Source organism: Hippopotamus amphibius, chromosome 17 (assembly GCF_030028045.1).
Source record: "Hippopotamus amphibius kiboko isolate mHipAmp2 chromosome 17, mHipAmp2.hap2, whole genome shotgun sequence".
In the NCBI taxonomy this organism is placed as follows: Eukaryota; Metazoa; Chordata; class Mammalia; order Artiodactyla; family Hippopotamidae; genus Hippopotamus; species Hippopotamus amphibius.
Genome location: NC_080202.1, coordinates 40,757,455 through 40,762,759, shown reverse-complemented (window position 1 = coordinate 40,762,759; position 5,305 = coordinate 40,757,455). Strand labels below are relative to the sequence as shown.

At 49.9% G+C, this 5,305-nt stretch overlaps 1 non-coding gene across 1 annotated transcript; it reads left to right on the top strand.

Moving 5' to 3' along the window:
- The first annotated feature begins 2,782 nt into the window (after positions 1–2,782).
- LOC130841074 (U6 spliceosomal RNA) lies at positions 2,783–2,889 on the top strand. Its single transcript, XR_009050117.1, has one exon. It is a non-coding gene; the product is annotated as a U6 spliceosomal RNA (small nuclear RNA).
- Positions 2,890–5,305: the final 2,416 nt, after the last annotated feature.

The following is a 5,305-nucleotide window of genomic DNA, read 5'->3' as shown; positions in this document are numbered from 1 at the left end:
AGCTGTACGAGTGGGAGAGTGTGAATGTGTGTGAGTGTGTAAATGTGTGCGTGTGTGGGTGTGTGAATACGTCGGCCTGTGTGTCGGTCTGTGAGCATGTGACTGTGGGCATGTGAACGTGTGTGAAAGCATGTGGGTCCGAGCGTGTGAGCGTGAGCTGTGTGTAAACGTTTGGCTTACCCCGGAGGGTGGTGGCAGGGGACCCAGGGCTGCAGGAGAAGCTTGGGTCTCCCCTTCCCCGGGGTGGCGGTCAACCCCAGGGAACCCTCCCGGGAGTCTGGGGAGACCCTGGGAGCTGCCGGGCTCAAGTGTACCCCACAAGTTGGCTCAGAGGGGCGAGGGGTCTTTCCCTGTTCTAGAGAGAGCTCAGAGGCCAATGTCTATTAAAAAGAAAAAAAGTACTACCAAATAGATTCAAAATAATGTCTACACAATATGGGAAGGATTTAAGAATTAAGACAACAGACACCTGTGAACTTACTGCCCGATTTTAGAAACGCTGACAGCACCCCCTCCTGCTCCCCTCCCCGCAGTGTGGATTTTGGGTTATTAGTCCTTCGCTCTCTTTGTAGATCTGAAGCCCTTCTCGCCCGGGCCATGGGTGAGGCATGCCTTTTCTCAAGTTGCTGGCGGGGCCAGAGCGGCTCAGTGCTGCCCCCTGGGGGCGCGGGACTTTGGCTTCCTCCCGTTCCGCGCCGCTGCCGCCTGGGCAGGAGCCCCAGACAGGCCACCCTGCAGACCCCACAGAGGTGCACGCGCTCGCTGTGCACGCGCTCGCTGTGCACGCACTCGCTGCGCACGCCCGCCCAGACACAGATACGCACACCAGGCACTCACAAAGCTTTGCACACAGACGTGATCCACCTATTGTGAACGGAGCAGGTGCCATCCTCTGTGTGGGGTGCTCCAGCAGGAGCCAGCCCACAGCAGCCGCTGTCCCCAGGGAGCTGGGGCAGGAAGGGGGTGGTCCCCACTAAGGGGACAGTGCCCTGCCTCAGGGACCCTCCCACTCGGGGCTGGGGGAGTCTGGGTAGGAAGTACCTTTGGGGGGAGCCATTTAATAGAACGACTAAGGAGGGGGTTGCGGGAGGTGCGCTTTGTGCCAGGGGCAGGGAAGGGTTTTTGGAGATGGAGAGGCACAATGCCATGCACAGGTCAGCCTCAAGAAGGAATTTCATGTCCATTGGGCTGGAATGGATGCAATGGCCTACCTGGGCCCCTGGTGCTATGGGGGTCATTAGAGGGAGAGGAGCTGAAGATGGTGAGGAGGAGCCAGGCCCCTGGAGAAGGCGCCGGTGTGAAGCGCAGGTGGAAGATGTCTTGAGTCGCATGGTCCCTCCTCCAGCCGCAGGTGGCCCCTCCCGGGACTGCGCGGCAGAGGCGTGCTACCCAGGATGGCCAGAAGAGGGCGCCCCTGCTACAGGTTTGAGGCTCCAGTCAGTGCGCTCTTGAGTCCCGGGTTTACTCAGGATCAGCTCATTCCTGGAAAGCGCATGGGTCTGCAGTCCTGATGGAAGTATTCTGGTTTCCCCCTTGGGGGCTACGGAGCAGAGGGGTGAGAAGAGACAACCACGTGAGCTGGGAGCCCCACAGGTGTCCTTTCCTCTGCTCCCTGGTCAGGTGCTGTCTGGTCAGTGTTTGCATCCCTTGTCTCCAGGTGGCAACCTTGAGGTCAACCCAGAAACGCGACTGGCCCTCCTAACCTAACCTGGACGTCTTCCTCCAGGCCAGCCAGCTTTTCTAGAACGTTCTCCAGGGAGCTAGTCCCAGGGCTCTGCCTCTGGAGTCTCCCTGCTTCCCTTGCTGGCCTCTAGGTGGAAGACTTCCCTGCCTGGTGCCCAGCAGGCTCCCCCAGCTGCCACATTCACCAAGTCGGTGGATGCTGGAGTTCTCAGGACCAAATGCAGCCCTTTGTCTTCTGCCACAAAGTGTGACAGGCTTCCACATGGCCTGTTGGTGTTCCCAGCCATGTCCAGCTGGCTCAGACCAGGTGGCAACCCCGTCAATCCCTTGGTGGTGGGCAGGGGGGATTACGGAGGAGGAAGCCCCTTCAGCTGTGAGTGCCCCCTTCCCCACCCCCGCCCGGCATCTCCATCCAGGCAGAAGCACCTGGAACTCAGCTCTTTCATGTATTCATTCATTTCTGCAGTTATCAAGCACCATTTGCTCTGTCTGTTCCTGCGGACGGAGAGAAGGAGGCAGGGTCCCTGCCTGAGTCTAGAGGAGGAGACAGGAAATAGGTGTGACCACACAGGGTGGCATGTGCTTTGAGGCCAGGGAATTGTTTTCTTCCTCTGAACCCTGAACTCTGGTTTCTCCGACTGCTTTGACCCAGTCAGTGGCATCATTACCTGCCCACCTGCTCAACCTGAAACATGCAGAGTCTCCCCTGCTTGGGCCCATCTCCCTGTCGGCCACTGTGTCCCATCCTCGCCCTCATCATCTCTCTCCCGGGCCAGCCCCGGGGCTGGCCATTGGCCCCCTTCCGGCTTTCACATCACCACCCAAGTGAGCCCTTCTTCAAACTACCTGATGCCCAGACGCATGAAAGAAAAAACTAGTGAATCTGACCTAAGGGAAATCATTTTGGGGGGGTGGGGGGAAGGACACTATAAATAAAGTTGGGAGACCAATGGCCAACTGGGAAAAGACATTTGCAGCCCATGTGGGAAACGCCTCCTCCCCATGTTGACCAAAAGCTCACACAAGTCAGGAAGGACAAGATCCCACAGGAAAGACATGGTAAAGACTAGGAACAGCTGGTTCATAGAAAACAAGAAGGGAGCTGGCTTTGGCAGCACATATACTAAAATTGGAATAATATGGGGACGATTAGCATGGCTTCTGAGCAAGGATGACATGCAAATTCCTGAAACGCTCCAAATTAAAAAAAAAGAAATGATAAAAGTGAACTTATTTACAGAATAGAAACAGACTCACAGACTTCAAAAACACACGTATGGTTACCAAAGGGGAAATGTAGGGGCAGGGATCAATTAGGAGTTTGGGGTTAACAGATACACACGGCTATAAAATGGATAACCCACAAGGCCTACTGTATAGTACAGGGAACTCTACTCAATATGCTGTAATAACCCAAAGGGAAAAGAATCTGAAAAAGAATGCATATATGTACATCTATAACTGAATCACTTTGCTGTATACCTGAAACTACTGCAACATTGAAAATTAACTATACTCCAATATAAAATAAAAATTAAATTAAAAAAACCCAACCAAACAAGAAGGGACCAAAACATTTAGGGAAGGATGTTCAGTCTCACTCATGATTAAAGAAATGGAAACTGAAGCAACAGAGAGGCCCTTTTCAACTATCAAAAGGACAAAACTTGGAAAAACAACAACAGACAAACTTCAAAGCTTGACGAGACCCAGTGCTGTTGGAAGTGGCAGGGGGCAGGGGGGCGGTAGTTATTCTCATTCATGGTTTGTGGGAACAAAAATTTGTAGAACTTTTCAGGAAGACTTGGAGGTGAAGATCCATGACTGGTACAGGGCCCTGGGCTTGCCCGTGACGTTTTTTTTCTAAAAAGCTGTGGCAATTTCAAATATACACAAAAGTAGAGAGAATGGCAGAGAACAAATTCCCATATGCTCATCACTCAGTTTTAATAGTTGTCAACACGCTGCCATTCCTTTTTTTTTCTTTTTTCAATATTTTAAAAATTGAAGTATAGTTGATTTACAATGTTGTATTCATTTCTGTTGTATAGCAAAGTGATTCAATTATACATATATATTATCTTTTTAAAATATTCTTTTCCATTATGGTTTATCCCAGGAGACTGAGTATAATTCCCTGTGCTCTACAGTAGGACCTTGTTTTTTATCCATTCTATGTATAAAAGTTTACATCTGTGAACCCCAGCCTCCCACTCCATCCCTCCCCCAACCCCCACCCCCTTGGCAACCACCAGTCTTCTCTATGTCCCTCAATGTGGGGGCCATTCTTGTTCCTTCTCTCTCCTCCATCATCTTTTGTGGGGGAGATTAGAGTATTTTAAAGCAAAGATATAATTTCATTTCACTCTGAATGAAAATTTGGCAATAGCTATCAAAAGAAAAAAAATGGATTTACCTTTTGCCTGGTAATCTCACTGCTCATATTTCCCCTAAGGGTATATTTGTAAAAGTTCACCAGGCTATATATTCAGGGAGGTTTATTATACCATTTTTTGTAAAAAAGCAAAAAAGCCTAGAGGCTGGAGTGGTGTCTGGGAAGGACAGGAGTGAATGAATTATTTAGCTCACAGTCACGACAGATTAAAGAGATTAAAGAGGTGGTTCTCCAAGAGCTATTATTAACTGGGACATTGATATTACTAAGTGGGAAATTGAGGCATTGAAGAGATTGATCATATCCCTTTGTGTAATTAAAATCTCTGTAAATTAAATTAAAATTAAAAACAAATTAAATTTAAATTAAAAACAAAACAGCACAGCAATGCTTGGATGACTGTATTGCTACAGGATAAAGTCCACAGTCTGCAGCACAGCTTTCATGGCCTTCTCTCTTTCTAGCCTCTGTTCCAGCCATTTCTCCCACTCATATGCCCTATGAATTAGCCCATGGATTCCCAAAATGGGTTCCAAGGAACCCTAGCTCTGCATGCTCCTCCTGGGCGTGGCTTCGTGGGTGTTTAAGTTTGGGAAACACTTAGCACTCTGTGTTCTCCTTGGAGAGTCACAATGCACATCAGCTTGTTAAAGGCTCTGGGAAATCCACAGCCAAACAAACAAAAACTGCCTGACCAGGATTTTCGTGCGGCACCCTGGCCTCCCAGGCTCTGGAGCGCGGTTCTTGGTCCTGCTCTCATTAGCATCACCTGGGCCCAGCTCTGCGCATCAGGGGTGAGAAGCACCACTTTGCAGGGCTGCCCTGCCCCTTTCTGAGCTTATGTAGCCCCACTTTCTCCTTTGCTCATCCCATTCCAGCCACTCTGGCCCTTCTTCCAATTCCCTGAAAAGGAGTGTCTTGGTTCAGTACCAGGGCCTTTGCACTAGCTGTTACCTTGGCCTGGAATGCCTTTCCCTGCACCTGCTGGCTCCTTCCTTAATTCAGTTTTCCCCTTAAATGTCCTGCCCTAGAAGTACTCACATTCCCCTTCATGTTTCCATGAAGAATGTCTCATTCTTTTTTTTTTTTAATAAAGTTAGTGACTTTATTTTTTTATTTTTATTGTGTTGGGTCTTCATTGCTGCGCATGGGCTTTCTGTAGTTGTGGTGAGCCGGGGCTACTCTTCCTTGCGGTGCTTGGGCTTCTCTGTGCAGTGGCTTCTCTTG